The following is a 17,921-nucleotide window of genomic DNA, read 5'->3' as shown; positions in this document are numbered from 1 at the left end:
GTGTGCGTGTGTGTGTACTGGAAGGCGCAGTGGGTCCCTTTGTTTCTCAGTGTGGGATGTTTGTAACTAATCCTGCCATTTAATGTGTGCATTCACGGGGCGTGCGTCAGACTGCTCCGCGTCAGTCAGACCACTGCCTGGCTTCCCGAACTGCGGGCTGATCACTAAAGCGATAGATCCTCCAGGCGCTCCTGAGAACCAACTGGGGTTCTCCAACTAGCTGGGCGAATTAATACTTACAGAAACAGTAAAACAAAAGAAAAGGGCTTTAAATGAAATGTATAGTCCTATAAATTTTTATTAAGAGATAGTAAAGCTGAAAATAATGAGCAAAATGTCTAAATTAAGTAAATAGTCATGAAAAAAATAAAATAAATCCCAGGAAAACAAAAAGACGACGCTGGGCGTAGAAATGAAAAGCTCTGACAGAAAAGCAACAGAGGGAAAAGTTGCTTCTTTGAAAATATGCACAAAATCTGGGTGGTTGGATGCCCGTGTCCCCACGAAGGTCCCTTTCCCTTGGTTGTTTCATGGCCCCTTCCATTTAAATTATATCTCAGACTATTTATCCTTAATGAAATATAATTATTAATCGTTGAATTCTGTTCACACGGATGAATTTGGCAAAACTTCGCTTTGCATTTCTAGTCCCTTCCATGGTCTTGACTGTCACAGCACCGTTGAACGGAATTCTTACTTTAAGATGTTTCTAAATCCGAGCAACGAGCTGGGATAAATTGCTCCTGCATTTGCTGGATGGAATGGATCGGTGCCCCCGTCGGAGGGGCAGCACGCACTGTCCCCTGTAGACCGGTGAGCCTGGACACAGGCAGTTAGGGGGCAGCTAAGCTTTTCTGATGGTGGAAGCCAAACTCCACCTTATGCTCCTGCCATGCATTTCGTAGACCAGCGAGGTGTCACACGGCCACCAGGCTCCCTGTCGGTGGGGCCAGTGACTGGACATGGGAAGAACGTACATAGTCTGGATGCTCTTTTATAGCTTTTTCCTTACTGACCATATGCTGTAAGTCAAATAGCTGTAGATTTGATCAGAGTTGTAGTGTAGTGTAGACACTTTAGTTTTGCATTAAGTATTGTGTTTTGCAGTAATCATATAGCAATGAGCTAAACATGTTTAATTGAAAATAATACACAGTGATTCTACTTCTCAAGAAGATGGATGATGAGTGTCGCTTTGCACAGACTCTTGGCATTGACCATGCCTGGGGACCACAGAGGCCCCATGGAAAGGAGCAGGGGCGACTCGGAAATCAGAAGGTTAGCCGTTATGGCAGGAAGACTGTGCTTGAAAGAGACCACTGCACACATCTTCAGAAAAAGGAGTGTACGTGGCATGCTGTGAAGGAAGACATGGTGGAGGCTGAATAACTATTTCACTCCGAATTTCAAGTTTTCCTGGCATGTGTAGGAGGTGAGGCTAGAGCGATGCCTGTTTGGCTTCAGTCCGCGGAAGACGACGGCTGATAATTAAGCGATGCCAGATTTCTCCCCGTGCGCTGACTGCGTCCAGCAGAAAGCTGTTTACTGCGAATACTGATGTCATCTTTTCATCTAATCAAGGCAGGGGTTTGGAAGTTGACTGTGTGGAAAGTGAAGCGTTTGCTATTACATGAGTGTTCCCGGATTTGGGTTGAAGAGTGGGCCATGAGGTAAGACCATTTGTATTTGTGATAATAATAAGGAAAGACTTGGTGGTGACCAGTTTTGTGGTAAAAATAATGTTTCTCAAGTTAAAAAAACCCGTGAGCAGAAGTATACTAGAATCTGATTGCAGGGCACATAGAAGTCATAATTTGGGAATAAAAGTAGTTCACAAAATTTACAAATATTTCATACACACACAGCGGAGTAAAGGGACTACAGAGGACTGGGGCGCCCAGTCAGTTGCGGGTCTAACTCTTGTTCTCGGCTCAGATCATGATCTCAGGGTCCTGGGACGGAGCCCCGTGCGGGCTCTGTGCTCCATGCGGAGCCCCCGGAGACTCTCTCTCCCCACCCTCTGCCCCATGCGCACTCTCTCTCTCTCAAATAAATTATTATTTTTTTTTATTGCAAGGGATTTATTTAAATTTTTAAAATAGCTCAACAAAGTATACTTCATGCCTCTTCCTTCTTAGATCCCATTTTCGATGCTGGGACATGTGAAGTAACCACTGTTACAAGGAACCCATGTGATCAACAATGATACTGAAATTTTATGAGTCACGGAATTTCGCTTTGCAGTTTATTCTGAATAAACGAGAAGTCTTAGAAACATGGGAATATCTAGGAAAATGCTGAATGGAAAGAGATGACAATTTTGCAGCCTTTACATTTAGCAAAACGGTCCCCAAATTACAGAGACTGATTATTTGACAAGCTTCGTCTAGTTAAAACATAATGATGGCATATATTCTGAGGGAAAAAGGCTGGACCCGTGAAAACATTTTGGCCAAAATACTTACAATTTCTATATACAAAAAAATTAAAATTGAAAATAGCTTCCATTAAAAAAAAAAAAGAAAAAAAGAAAAGAAAATAGCTTCCATCAAGTTCTGCAGTTTCAAGTACTTCAGGTGTATAGAAGTATTTTCACAATGAAAAATATGATGTTCAGAGGAGGTTTGAATTTATTAATCATAAAATACAACTTGGAAGAAGACTGGAAATTTTTTAACTCATGACCCTGAGATCAAGACCTGAGCTGAGACCAAGAGTCAGATGCTTAATGACTGAGCCACCCAGGAGCTCCGAGACTGGGAATTTTTTAATTAAAAATAATAAGACCATATATTTAAAGAAAAGTTACTCCAAAAATTATATTAGAAGAATTAACAATCAAGAAACTGAAATATCTAACTACCAAGAATATTTATTCCTGCGATTTTAATGTTGGAGATTGATTTCCAAGAAGTATTTTTCTTCCTAAATTTGCTTTAGCAATTGTGATTTTTTAAGAAAAAAAATTATTTTTAAAGACTTTATAACCAATTACCCTACTAAAAAAATAAGAAGATTTTAAAATTTTTTCTCATGTATCTATCATGTTGATGATTTATTATATTTTTTATCTATCACTGACTTTTGAGTATGAATTAAACATTCCAACCTCTGTGATAATTTGTAGTCACAGATGCTCTGGGGGATTAATGTGATATCACACTGTACATCAAGTTCCTTGGGGGGAAAACAAATCTATTGAGAAATTGTTGGTATTATTAATGGATAGATTTGGCAACTGGAACTAGCACACTGTTAGTGTATCTATAAATTATAAAAATAAAATAAATCCATCATATTCATGTTTGCAAAGATGTTTGATTTGTAGGCTCTGTTTTTGGCTCAACTGCAAAAAAACTGCAAAAAAACCCCTCATCCCTGTTCCCCCAACCGTGTACCTTTGGGCTGGCTGGGCGCCCTCACAGGAACCGCACTCCAGAACTGATGACACGAGGAGCTCTTCTCTTCATATCCCAAGTTTTGGAACCCTCATCCTGAGCAAGAACACTCCAGAACAAGCTAATGGGAATTCTGTTGTTTGAAAATGTTCTTACCTGGGTGGTAGACTTTGTGTTGCTGTCAACCCAGCACGTCTGATTCTGACCCCCTGCATCCTGGGGCGTGGAGTAGTGAGCATCGATAACACGTAAAGCCTCCTTTACCTACTGAAAAAAAAAGGAAGGGGAAGGTAAGAGAACGAAGCCATATTGGCACACTGGGCATGACAAGAAGAAGACTGAAGTAGTAAGACAAGTGTGGGAAGATCATGTCCAGCGAGGGACCCGTCAGGAAACTGCTGATGGGGGTAGAAGTGTACGGCCTGCCTTCAAGCTTTTGAAATGTCATTGTAACAGCTAATTAAGCCTTATATCAAGAGTTGATCCAACTGGAACCGATGGGTAGAATCAGATAAATACTAAATATCAAAATTTTTAAAAATTAAATATTAGACCAGTTTCAAAAAAGAATGAGTCTCCTATTAAGCAGTGCCAGAAAAGTTGCATAAGTACCAGATCTTGTGAAGAAAGATTCTTTCATCGGCGTAGGAGGACAAGGAGATGACCTCGACGTTCCTTCCAATGCTGTTTCACATTCTTCTCTCAACAGGACGCCATTAAAAATAGGAAAATAACGCTTCCTCCTCTTTACTTCTCCTATACAACTTAAGAGACACATCTTTCACCTAATTGCTTCATGGGCTTATCAGTGTTACACCCCAAGGAGGAAGTCGGCTTGGGAGAGAACACCAAGGGTGTGGCCAAGTGTTGGACAACGAGATTAGAGATTTAGTATGAAGGTGACCGGAGCCCGAGAGCCGGGAGTAGAGATGGGAGATGGGCCGTGGAAACACTACCAGCTGCAATGGAAGGAAACAGAGAACAGGTATTCAAAGCTTGTAAGGGCCGCCACTCCCACAACGGCCCCGCCTCCACCTCACTTGCGAAGGGCAGAATCAATGCCCAGTGGAGCCATGAGGGTGGGGCGCGATAGCAGAGCCCTGGGGGTGCACCCCCCCAACAGAGAGACATGGCAAAGAACCATAGCATGGGCAGTGGTCCCCTGAGCTGTGGGCATGGTGTCGTCATTTCAGTGAGTCCAGAAGTAGGACTTCCACCCCAAGATGTCTGAAAGGTTTGACTACCAGTCCAGTGGGCCTGTAGGGCACAGTATGGAGCCAAACAGGATCGGTATTGAGCCTTAAGATCTCATAGGGTTTGGGGCATCCGGGTGGCTCAGTGGGTTAAGCCTCTGCCTTCAGCTCAGGTCATGATCTCTGGGTCCTGGGATCGAGCCTGCTCAGTGGAGAGTTTGCTTCTCCCTCTGCCCCTCCCCCTGCCAATGCTCTCTTTCTCGCTCTCTCTTTCTCTTTCTCAAATAAATAAAATATTAAGAAAAATTCTCATAAAGTTTGCTATGCTAGGTTTTAGACTTATTTATGATCCTTTCTTCTTTCATATTTCTCCCTTTTGGAATGGAACTACCTATTCTATATCTATTCTACTATTTAAAAACATCAAACAAAATGTTTGATTTCACTAGTTCCTAGCTGGAGGGGAATAGTGCCTCAGGGTGAGTCGTACTGACTCTCACCCACACTTGATTTACACGATCTCTAGATGAGACTTTGGACTTTAGAGTAGATGCTGAAATGAGTTAGGACTTTTGGAGTTGTTTGAATGAATTGACTTTGCATACGAAAAGGACATACATTTGGGGGAACCAGGGGCAGAATGTTTTGGACTGAATGTGTATGTTCCCCCCAAGTCCCCATGCTATGCTCTAACCCCCATTTGATGGTATTAGGGGGCGGGAGCCTTGAGAAGTAATATGGACTAGATGAGGTTACGAGCCTGGAGCTCACACCAATGGGACCAGTGCCCTCTCTGAGTCCAAGAGGGACGGGCTCCTGTCTCTGCTCTCCAGCACGGGAGAACACGATGAGAAACGCACTGTGCCCCTGGAGGAGGGCCCTCACCAGATGTGAACCACGCTGAAGCCCTCATCTCGAACCTCCAGCCTCCATAACACCGAGAAATAAAGGTTCATTGTTTTTAAGCCACTCGGTCTATGGTATTTTTTGCAGCCGAAAAGGACTGGAACCTTTGTGCACCAACATTAGAATAACAAAGAAATGTGCGTTTGTCTTTATGTTGATTTTTCTCAGAGAACGTTATATTTTATATGCTTTCATGTTGCTTACAAGCATTGTCTCCTTTTAACGTGAATGTCTCCCTCCAACACTTCTTGTAAGACAAGTTCAGTCATGATGACCTCCTCAGCTTTTATTTGGGAATGTGTTTTACAAAATATAGTATTTTGGTTTGGGAATTTTTTTTTATCGACACTGAAATACATCATTCTCATCCCTTCTGGTTAATGAAGTTTCTGCTGAGAAATTTACTGATGATCTTATTGTATCTCATGAACTACTTTTCTTTTTTTTTTAAGATTTTATTTATTTATTTGTCAGAGAGAGAGAGAGTGAGAGCGAGCACAGGCAGACAGAGTGGAAGGCAGAGGCAGAGGGAGAAGCAGGCTCCCCACGGAGCAAGGAGCCCGATGCGGGACTCGATCCCAGGATGCTGGGATCATGACCTGAGCCGAAGGCAGCTGCTAACCAACTGAGCCACCCAGGCATCCCAACTTTTCTTTTTTTAAAGATGTATTTATTTGGCAGGGAAAGTCAGAGGGAGAGGAAGAATTTCAAGCAGAAGCCCCACTGAGTGCGGAGCCCGACATGGGGCTCGGTCTCTTGACACCGGGCTCATGACCTGAGCTGAAATCAGGAGTTGACGCTGAACCAACGGAGCCAGCCAGGTGCCTCTTGAACTGCTTTTCACTCGCTGTGAAGAGTCTCTCTTGGTAACTTTTGACAGTTTGATTATGACGTGTCTTGGCGTGGGACTCTGAGTTCTCCTAGTTGGAGGACCTTGTCCTTCTTAGGTGTGTACATCCATTTCACTCCATAAATTTCAGAAGATTACGGCCACTATTTCTTCAAATAGTTTCTCCACCCCCCCTTTTCTTTTCTCCTCTCCCTCTGGGGTTTCCATAAAGTACTGCTGATCTTTTCAACGGTGTTCCAGAAGGCTAGCAGGCCTTCTGCACCTTTTTATTTCTTTGTTTCTCAGATTTGATTATTTCAGGCGACCTGTCTTCAAGCTTCCTGATTGTTTCTTCTTCTGATCCAGTCTGCCGATGTATCTCTCTGGTGAGTTTTTCAGTTCGGTTATTATATTCTTTAATTCTTGATTTCCTTTTAATAATTTCTGTCCTTTTGATATCCTCTTGTTGTTTGTACATTGTTTTCATGATTCCATTTAATTATCTGCCTGTATTCTCTCTATCTCTCTCTTTTTAGCTCATCGATCATCTTTAAGAGTTCCTTATCAGGTAGTGAATGTATCTCCAGTTTTTAAAAACCAGTTTCTGGAGATTTATTTTGTTTTTGCTTTTTTTTAACTTGGTCCGTGTCTTTTTGTTTGTTTCTTTGCATGCTTTGTGATCTTCTGTTGAGATCTGGGCATTTTAAAAAAACAGCTGCCTCTCTCTGTCTTACGGAGTGACTTCATACACGGGAGACCCCACCAATGGCTAGAGATTCTCTGTGACCTTTTTGGAGGCATTTCCCCATCTGGGTCACCGCATCTAATGCCACTTAAACAGGTCGTCTCTGTTCTCAGGATCCCGCGATCTCTTGCTCCACCTGGTGACTGTGTGTGGTACCGCAGCATCTCTGGTGCTCTGACGAGCTGTGGGACACCTCTGTCCTCAGCGGTCCTCCATGTCCTCTCCTAGGCCGATAACTCACTTCTTTTTAGCGCTGAGTCACATCCCTTCCTCTGGATGCACACCCCGCTCTCTTTCACCTTCGAAAGACAGTTTTCCCAGACGTGGAGTTTCAGCTGGAAGCTTCTTCCCCTCCAAGCTCCGAAGACGTCCTTCCACTCTTCAGGCTCACGGGGCTGCGGAAGGGAAGTCTGACGTCCTTCCTGTCCTTGCTCCTCTACAGGGAAGGCTCTTTTTGTCCCCCACTCCACCTTTTTCAAGGTTTGTCCTGTGTGGGGGGGTTTTCTACAAACTGAATATCCTTACGTGTGGATTTGGGGGGATGCATCCGACTTGGTGTTTTCTGAACATCCCAGATCTGTGTTTTGGGATCTGTCGTTGATTCTGGAAAGTTCCCAGCTATCATCGTTTCGAAAGTCTTTCTTCTACGCCCAGTGTCCCGCGGTGTGTGCCTTACACGTTCCGTAATGACCCCGTGGCGCTCGGGTATGCAGGCATGGTCGCATCCCTTACTTTCTGTCTTATTGTACGTCAGCTCAGGAAGTTTCTGTCTGACTTAGCTTCAAGCTAAGGGATTCTCCTTGGCCGTTCCGACTCTAGCAATGAGTCCATCAGAGGCATTCCCCCTTTCTCCCACTGAAGGTTTGGTTCCTCATATTTCCTTTTGGTTTCTTCCTGACGTGCCCAGCTCGCTCCTTGCATTACCGGTCTTCTGTTGCCTGGTGCCTGTTTCTTCCTTGGACTTCTCAGCCTACGAACCTAGTTGTTTTCTATTCCTGAGCTTATTCCAGAATCTCTGTCATATTTGAGTTTGTTTTTGCTGCTTCCTTTGTATCTTTCCAGATACAAAGTACCTTATCACTTTCTGTTGAAAGTTGTAATCCCGTAATCGGGGGGGAGGCACACAGGCCTTCAGCATGAGGTTCTTATCTCCGTAAGACTTAGGCGGTGCCTAATGTTTGCTGTAGACGCAGGTGCGAGAGGCTTCTGTGTGCTCTGGCTTTGTTGCTTTGGCCTTCCCGGCATTTAGAAATTCCACTCCAGTTAAGCAGAGTCGGAATCTTGCAGCTCCGTCAGTTGGAAACAGCTATTGTGATGGGGACTTCTGCTGCGGTGGTGGGGAGGTACTAGAGGGGGAAAGAGTCTAAAACCTGATGAATAAACGTTCCTTGAGTGAGCCTGAGTCCCAAGGCTGTGACTTTTGGGGAGTTTCTTAGCCCTTTGTTTTCCTTCTCATGCGAGCTAGAAAGGCCGGAGGGGCCTTGAGCTAGCCAGTCGCCCCTTCTCCGGGTCAGACAAGGTTTTAGCCAAGTGTGTCCCCCTGAGGACAAGCTCCTTCCAGGGAAAGCAGAATTTTCTGGCCCTGTCTCACCATGGATACTTTTCTGCTTCCCCTTCCAGGAGGACAAAGGGGTTCCTCTGCAGACTTCGCCCCAGGGACTGCTTCGTGTTTTTGAAAGTTGGGGGCCTCCACGGATTCTTCAGTTCCAAGCCAGCTCACAGCCAGCCTCCTCCGACTCCATTTGCCGTGTAGGTCTTCCTGCCAGCCTCGGCCTCCAGTGGCAGCATCTGCTCCCCATTTGGTAGGACTCCCTGTATCCCCTTGTCCCTGATTTAGCTGTTGTTGTCTGTCTGTCTGTCTGTCTGTTCATGTTTGCATAGCACTTTGCCTTCTAGCCACTGGTGGATCTAACAAGATTTGTTGTTTTCCAACAACAAATGTTTTTTGAATGTTTTTCTTGTTGTGAGAATGACAGTGATGTCTCCAAGCTCACGCTGGAGTTGGGAGAGGCGGTCAGGCCGGACAGTTCCACTCCCTGACGTACTAAGGTAAACCTATGGCAAAACTGTATGTGTTACATTGATTATACACATAAGTGAATTTTAAATAACAGGGTTTTTTTTTTTTAAGTGAAATATCTAAACTTCAAGTTGTTTCTTCTCTTACACATGCTGTGTTGGGTGAAGCGCAGTGGAGTTGGACCTCTCTTTCTCTGTCTTTATGTGATTCCTTCGAGAACCGCAGAGGATAGGGCGCCGGCAGGGCCGTGTTCCAGGCTTCCCCGCAGCGAGGTGCTGTGTGGGATTTCGACTCAGCCAATAAGATGCATTTCTTCCACTGGGAGAAGAAAGTGAAACCACATTTCTGCAGATTTTGTGTTTCTGCTGTAAGTTTGGTCATGGAAGCATCTGGGGTGTGTGTGTGTGTGTGTGTGTGTGCGCGCGCGCGCGCGCACGCACACGTGTGTTTTCTGTGTTAAGAATAAATGAGCCCCAGTATCATTTATTTTTGCAGATGTCAAGGCACAGGACACGTGTTTTGGAGGGACCGACAGTGCCGGATCCAGCCGGGACGCCAGAGGGTTAGAACGACGTGGCCCGGATTGCCACGAAGCAGTGGGATTGGAGCAGCCGCCTCCTGGCTGTGGAAAGTGTAGCGGTTCCTGCAGCGGTACGGTTCTTGGAATCCCGAATGTTCCGCCTGTGGCGCTAATACGCAACTGGACGGCAGACAGTCGCCCCGACCTAGCGGCGCTGGGAAGTCGTCAGCACCTGCCCTCCAGGTAGGAACTGTGCTCTCCAGGAGTGAGGTCAGGACGTGGCTGTTGGGAAAACCTCCCATTTCGTCCCCTGCAGAGACAGTTGAGAACTTCCTCTCCTCTAACGTCCGTCTCTCCAGCTCTCCCAGTGCGTATTCGAGGCATTTGTTTCTCGGCAGTAAATGTTTCCCTTCTGAAACGAGTTGGAGCAGACTCTGGTTTCTGCGCTGAACTCTGACTAATACACGTTGTTCCTGTGTTTGGCAGCCTTCCGGTCAAGTGAGTATGTACGGCACGACACGTGTCCAGGGAAGCCCTCGCACTGAGAGCTAGCGTGTTCCCACGACGGCATGTCTGTCAGGGATCGGTACTGTCACTGCGTTTCCTGTCGCTTCCCTCCCGTGTGGCTTACGGATGACGTCACAAAGTCCCCTTAAGCAGCAGCTACAAGATGACTTCAGTGCAGACACACAGTTCCAGGCATAAACCAGAGCCATGGAATCTGGCCATTGGCCGCACCACAGATGGTCTTACTGGCTCTGTTTTGTTGCTTTGGTACTTCCTGGTGCCTGGGGCTTCGTCACTCTCTTTCAGGGGCTTGGTTGTCAATTTATGTGCCGCGTCTTTAACCAATACTGACCTATTAGCCCTAAAAACATTGAAGGAACATTTAGAAATAAAATAAAGACATAAGGGGTTGACTACTTAATCAAGTTTTATACCTTCACAAGCCAATGAAGGAAATTCTTCTGTGTGATGTAGGGTTAAGAGAGTAAACACTTCTGATCCCTTTCCAAAGTGTGTTCAGAGAGTAGCTGCTTATTCTAATGAATAACACAATGTCCTCGGTTGTCACCAGTGGTCCTGAAAACACTAAGCATCAGTGACCTTTATAACAGGCCCGGGGAGTTTTGGATATGTGACAAGTGTTTTCCAAAACAGTGTATCTAGGACGGGACTCCTTTGCTTGGCATACAATGTGTAGAGTAAAAGAACTTCGGCATCTGTCCCTTAACTACATTCCCAGTATCCATTCCTGACTTTTACTCCAGTCTTAATGAAAACCGGATTGACTTATAAGTGCTTTGCTCCCCTGTATCATCACACGTACGATTCCTGCTCCTTGAGCTACTTTCCCCTGCTTGGCCGTATGGAACATTCCACAAGGCTCAAGTTCCAGCTCAGGTGTTACCCACGTGGGTTGGCTCCAGAACTTTTATCTATATAGACGGCAGCTCTGCGTTGGGAGCCTGGGGGCTGTTGAATACATGTCTGGGGAGGACACAAGGAGAGGGTTGGTAGAGGCGACGGGCGGCCTGGATCGTCTGGGAGCCGTCTTGGGTTCCTCCAGGCAAAAGTCATGGTCTCCCGTGACCACATGATTCCTTATTCTTGTACTTGTACAGTAAAAAAATTGTATTGTCGTCATTATTTAAGTAAATATCTGCCCTTCCAGGAAGAGAATGCTTTGCTTTCTGGGGTCAGTTCATGTCGTATGTGTAACCCCCAGCACAGCTTCCAATACAGACTTTTGCTCTGTACGTCCTGGAGGAGAGGGATGATCTGTAGACTCTACCATGGGCGTCACGTCACACGCTCTGCACCGTGCAGGAGGGCAGCAGGAGGGGTGCGCAAGACGGCAAAGACGAGTGCAACGGGAGGCCAGCGGCTCCAGCAGGTAAGGGGCCCCGTGGCATGACAGGCGTGGCGCCTGCCACAAATCCAGGGAGAATTGCTGATGTTTTGAGACTGTGATGAAAAGAAGGGGAAAAACACAACAGAACAAAGTGGATTTTATTTCAATCATATTTGAATAACTTGAAAGCCATTCCACAGTGGGACACACGGCTAGGAGTGGATTCTCTCTCCAGCGGACTGCGCAATTTTGTGCCGGCGAATTGGCGGTGCTCGCCACGGAGGCTCGGCGTCCGCCCCAGCGGGTCCTGCCCGCGGCTGGTGTAATGCAGGGCCTCCAACCAGCCAGCGGACAAATTGCTGGCAGGCGCCGCTCACAGAGTTCCGTGCGGCTGCCAGGCGAGCCCGACTGCATTCGTAACCAAGAGGACTTGATAAATAAAAAGAAATGACTTAGTGACAGCACAGCCACGTTCCACTCCACGCAGCAGATGTCAGGAGAGCAGTGATCATTTTCCTCTTGTCTTTCAGCCCATTATGGTGCAGCAAAAGGGGTTCCTGGGATCTGCAAATCAGCCTCTGGGCTGCAAAAACTACTTGAATAAGGTAATGTGGCTGGCACAGCTGTGTCTTTAAAACTGAGTATTTTTTGTGTATTTTTAGTGCCAGCATGGACCAGTCTCTGTTCCCACAGCGATACAGGAAAATGGGTAGAAGTGTGGGCGGGACACAGATTCTCCACCAATGACAGCGACTATCCAGAAGGGCAGGGGACGGTCCCTGCTCAGCCCCAATGAGATATCGTCCTTCCCTTGGCAGCCCTTTGCTGGGTGCACCCTCTGGGAGCCCAAGATGGGGGTTCTGCAAGGGAACACACCTGTGGCAGGGGAAGGATAGAGCGGGAGGGTCAGCGGCTATCGCGCCGGGCTGACGCTGTGCGAGAAGCAGAGGGTAGTGTCGCAGTCAGAGCCGTTGGCTGCAGCACCTCTCAAAAAATCTTGACCTGCTGAATAGTCAGTTGAATGCAAAGAATCCCACATTACACAGAAATACCCAGACCCAAGAACAAAAGCCACTCTGAGCCAGCTACAGGGGCCACCAGGGAAGTGCGTCCTCAGCTCAAAGGCTGTAGTTAACTGCACCCCAGCAGCTGAACACCAGGCTGTTCTCTGACAAGAGGTCCAAACGGCGTTTATCCGTGGAGGCCCCCATGCAGCAGACTCAGCGCGTTCTGCTCCTTTTCCTGCTTCCTCTGTCCTCATGGCTTTCCCACTAGTTTCTAAAATACTAGGCATTTGAGGGCAGGGTGGCTGAGCCAGTTAAGTTATCTGGTCTGACTCACATCATGATTTCCAGGTCCTGGGATCGAGCCCTATGTCGGGCTCCCACGGGCTCCCCCACGGAGTCTGCTTGAGATTCTCTCTCTCCCCCGTCCTCCAACCTGTGCTCACTCTCTCTCTCAAATAAATAAATAAAATCTTTAAAAAATAGATATTATACATATGAATGGCTTATTCCTTTCTGTTCCCAAACACAAGAATGTACCTACTTGAAGGAGGGGTTATTTCTGGTTTCTGTATCTCCTGCACCAAGCACTGGCCTTGTGCTCAATAAGTACTCAGGGAAGGAATACGAAGAGGGTGGTGGTGATTGGGTCGTTGCAAGGTGTCTGGGCTCACGGCTGCTACACAAGGAGGGCATTTTCATCCATTACACAAAGAGGAAAATAGGAGGTCAGGAAGGTCATGTCGCTTGCCCAAGGTCACATGGTCTTTGAGCTCAGGTGAACATCCCCCTGAAGCCCCCACTCTTCCACTGTTCTGGACTGACACACCATCAGTGTCTGTACCTCTGGGCAGTGACTTCCGTGGAGGTTTTTCTTGGTAAGGTGAGTTGAGTGTATGCACCCCCCACATCACACACCAAGGAGGCACCTGAATATTTTCTTTTAATTCAGCAGACTGGCACTTGTTCATACATTCAGAAGCCAAGGAAGCAATCTGTTCCCTGAATCCAGAATGCTGGGAAGTGTCACTATTTACTTGCCAATGGTCTGAGAACCCCTCTTGGGCACGGCAGAGCAGACCAGTTCTCGCCACCGTTGCTCAGTATCCTGCCAGCTGGTGAAGCAAGCGGACAGAGGGGCCATGCCTCCACAAGAAGCATCACGACAAACATCAAGAGCAGAGACCCGCCGTAAGTTAAAATATTGTCTGAGAAATTGTGATCGCTTTCTCACGGAGTAAGTCCTCAATTATCTGCAAATGAGAATCGGAAGGTGCTAGAAGCAGAGTTGAGTTTAGGCATCACCTACAGCCTGTCCTCTGAGCCGTGATGGGGGAAATGGGCAGAACACCTAGGGGTGGGAGCAGGTGAGTGCATAGTCAGGACGCGGGAGCGGGAAAGTGTGCAAGACGCGCATGAGCACCTCCAGTGTGGCTGCTGGGTGTGTGCGCCTGCTGCAGCCTCAGGCTGAGAGACGGAGCGCTGCCAGCCCCCCAGACCGCCCTATAACAGCTGCTTGCTCCCCCAAAAAGGGACTGCTCTTGCTTTCATGGTACCTACGTCCACATGCTAAAATTAACGGTCTTCTCGCCATTCATAGCTCCCTGGCCGTGTACAGCAGTGTAGCAGTGTTCCCTTCTCTGCACCTCGCAGTGCTAACGTGAGCTCTGTATCCTTCTGCTCTGTCTTTGCTCACCCAGCATTCGTGTTCCTCTGTGTTGTGGTTCACGGGTTTTTGCTGCTAAGTAGAATTTCATGGTGTGAACATTCCACCGTCTGTGATGTAGCTTTTTGTTGTTGCCGGTACACGGACACTTGAGCTGTTCCGAGTTTGGGCCTGCTGTAGATAATACTGATATTTTGTTTTTTTATGACTCGATTGCACATGCTAAATCCTAGTGTACGCACAGAGTTAGGTTCTTGTTGCCAAACACATTTTACTGTGAGGCGGACAAATGTCAGATGGGAGCAAGAGGTGCTGCTGGGCTGGTCGTCGGAGGAATGGAAGTAGAGACCTTTAGAGTGGATGAGCGGGTGAACGCTTGGGAAGCTGGAGGAATTCAAGGTGCGTGTGAGACGGCAGGAAGTAATACGTGCGGTGAAGAGTTCTGTTAACTGGCCTAAGAGAAAACCCACTAATCCTTGGTGCCTCTCGACGCGGTCCTTGGTGCCGGCTGCCCCTCGTGGAGTGCGGTTGTGATTCATACATTTTCGTATTTCCTGAAATATGGTCAGATGAGCCTTGCCAAACCGCACAGACGCGAGTCTCTGTAACTACTCAGGCATGAATCATTCATTAAATTCGTGTTACTATGAACTTTCAGGAAAAAGGAAAAAGTAGTGTTTGGAGAGGTCCCGAGACAAGCGCTTTAGAACCCGAGTCCCAGATCGATAATTAGTGCATTGAAACACGAGGGAAAGGGGCAGTTGCCCAAGTGAGGACCCGGACATGTGGGTGTGGCGGGTCCGGAAGGCTGAACAGTCTTGGCGCTTTGAATGCAGAGGCTGGAGCTGGAGCAGGATGGAATCACGTGGTTCTCACGCCAGGTCAGCGGAGACCAAGAGCGATGGTGCGGAGAGTGAAGACCGTGCTCACCACTCAGTGCTCAACAGGGCTTTGGGGGAAGGAGCAGGGACCAGGGACACGTTTATAAAGGGTCCTGTAAAACAGCAGCTAGCTAAACAGTTATAGGAAAATAATTACACATTTGAGAAAATTTAAATTCACTGAGAAGTTAATTTTACTTTTGAGATAGGGAGAACCTCCACATAGATTAAGGGGCTTGTTGCCATTTGGAGACGACAGATCATGGGACAGACAGGGAGGCTTTGGGGGAAGCCAGAGGAGCTGCAGGTGCCACCCTGGGGGAGACGCCACAGTCCGGCCCGATCCTTGGTCTCAGCCCCTGCAAGCTGGGCCTGGACTGTTCTCCCGTGACAGACTCACCTGGATACGAGCCTCAGAGACAGAGGCCATGACCAGAAGGAGAGCACTCCCCTCCCTGGGGCCACAGATGCCACGTGGAAGTTCACATGTCACAGGCAGACTTCGGGAGTTTCTCTCAGCGATGCTACTCCGAGGCCCCGTAGCCACCTTGGAGGCAGGAGGACCGTCCGTGGGGCTCCTTGTTTCGGCACCTTCCTGTTTCAGGCTGTGGATCTACCGGTGGCTCTTTCCTGCTCACTAGTCCTGGCTCTGGTGACAGTCTAGCGTGTCAGGAACCATGTCCCGAGTGGTGTGAGCCGAGGCTGTGGAGATTCCGACCGAAGTGTCACGGAAGTGACGGGAGGACGGTGGACACAGGACATGCACGAACGAGGTGGTCTTGCCCTGCTCTGCTGCCCACGCCCGGACCGTCAGTCGGCTTCCCTGTCTCCTGGAACCCTGCCCCACGGAGCTCACGGGGGCTGGCGTGAGGAGGGCCCTGGTGCTGGGGGCAGGTGGGTCTTTGAGCCGCACCCCTTGGGGCTGTTGTGTGAAGGGCCATTGGCTTGTCCCCTGCACCTGAAGCTCACACCAGCCCCTGCCCCTTCTCCATGGGGAGCAAACCGGGTGGACCTGCACCACGTTATCCTGACCTTCCCCACTCGCCAGCGCCAGCCTTCCGTGGTCCCCTGGAATGGATCGCGCTGTCTGCCTCTCCCTCGCCTGGCGGCTTTCTCCTCCTCCTCCAAAACCGGCCTCTGCTCCTCGAGGGTCCCTCCCGCCGGCCCCGGCTCTGCCCACTTCCCCGTGTCAGTCATCTCTGCTCCCCAGGTGCTAGAGCAACCCCCGCTCTGCCTGCTCCGTTAAGACGCCGCTTTACTGACCTTGACCCCAGGAAATGGTTTTTTCTTAGAGACACTGGGCACTTCTGAGACCATTCACTTGTTCGTGGTCCTTGTAAGCAGCTTGCACACTGGACCCCTGCGGGCTTTGGTCGCGTGACGAGGCCATGGCAGTGCCCCCTAGGGAACCGTGTCTGGCACAGAGGCAACAGCTAAAAAGTATTTATTGGATGGATACTTGTGTAGGTACGAAAGAGATTCCTTCTTGGAGTGATGGCGTAGTCACAGCCTTGGCGTTTCCAAGGCAGGAACCGTCTCCCTTCGGCCCATCACTCTGCTTCAGTCCCAGCCGACGCCCGTGGCCCTGAGAAACGCCGCACTTTGCAGTGTGACTCCGTAATCCTCCGTTCTTCACCAGGGTTTCTCCCATGTTACTTCGCATAAACCCGCCCCCAGAGGAGTCCTAAAATATCAGGAGATTTGCATGTCACTTCCTTTTAAACTTAAAATGCGTGTCATCTGGGACAGCACCCTGAGTTGGCATCGAATGGGAGCCCCGCCGTGCTAGTGACGGCCCCGAAAGGCGGGGAGTTCTTTTCTCTACGCTATCTGCGGATCTGCAGGGATCTGCCGGGATCTGCAGGGATCTGCCGAGACAGGAGCACAAGCAAACACAAAACTCAAAACTTCTCTCTTGGTAGATGTTTTAGAACTATGCTTTGTTCTTTTTGGATTCAGGATAGCAACTGCTGTCTATTCCTCGGCAGTTGAAGGCTCCGTGTGTCTGCACGTGATTCCTAGGACAAGCCAATATTGCTCATGTTACCTGTTTCTGGCAGTAGGGAAACTGCATCTTGCAGAAATTAAATAATTGCCCCAATGAAGAAAGAGATGGCAGAGGATTTGAAAGGGAGCCTGTCCGACTCTACGGACTAACCCGGGGCTACACACAGCAATCCCACAGGCCTGCCTCACGTGCTTTTGGGTTTTTCCATAAAACACCCGGAAAGGGGTATTCATGTGGACAAGATTTAGCAAACACAAGTGTATGAATTCCCTCCCCGACCTCAACATCCAATGCAAGAAGGAACTTCTTGCTTTTCCTCTCAATCTATTGTTTTCCTATTTTTAATTTCATTGACATCCAATCTAACCTTAACAATTTATTTTCTTGGGCCACCTGGGTGGCTCAGTGGGTTGAGCCTCTGCCTTCGGCTCAGGTCATGATCTCAGGGTGCTGGGATCGAGTCCCACATCGGGCTCTCTGCTCAGCGGGGAGCCTGCTTCTCCCCCTCTCTCTCTGCCTCTCTGCCTACTTGTGATCTCTGTCAAGTAAATAAATAAAATCTATTAAAAAAAAATTTCTCCTTGCTTTAGGCTTAAGTTGTTCTTTTTTGTTTGTTTGTTTGTTTCTTAAGGTGACATCTTAGGTTATTGATGTCAGGTTTTTCTTCCTTGCGGATGCTTGCGCGCCATGCTCTGCGTCGCCCTTGAATCGTGTCTTCGTGGTGTCCCACCCATGTCGCCCACGGACACTGGACGCTCGACATACTCGGACTAATGTGTCAATGTTTCCTGTTCTCTTCGGCTCTCCCTTTTCCTGCCTGTTCTGATTCTAACCCAGATTTGATAGACCTCCATCCCCGCCCTTAGTCTATCAATTATACTTCTTCTGTACACATA

At 48.1% G+C, this 17,921-nt stretch overlaps 1 long non-coding RNA gene across 1 annotated transcript; it reads right to left on the bottom strand.

Moving 5' to 3' along the window:
- Window positions 1-267: 267 nt before the first annotated feature.
- LOC131812709 (uncharacterized) lies at window positions 268-4,121 on the bottom strand. The gene is made up of 3 exons (XR_009346447.1): window positions 4,011-4,121; window positions 3,555-3,665; window positions 268-1,600 (listed from the first exon to the last, which is right to left on the bottom strand). It is a non-coding gene; the product is annotated as an uncharacterized LOC131812709 (long non-coding RNA).
- Window positions 4,122-17,921: the final 13,800 nt, after the last annotated feature.

Source organism: Mustela lutreola, chromosome 12, assembly GCF_030435805.1.
Source record: "Mustela lutreola isolate mMusLut2 chromosome 12, mMusLut2.pri, whole genome shotgun sequence".
Taxonomy (NCBI): Eukaryota; Metazoa; Chordata; class Mammalia; order Carnivora; family Mustelidae; genus Mustela; species Mustela lutreola.
Note: the sequence above shows the minus strand (reverse complement) of the source record. Positions and strands in the feature narration are given on the sequence as shown.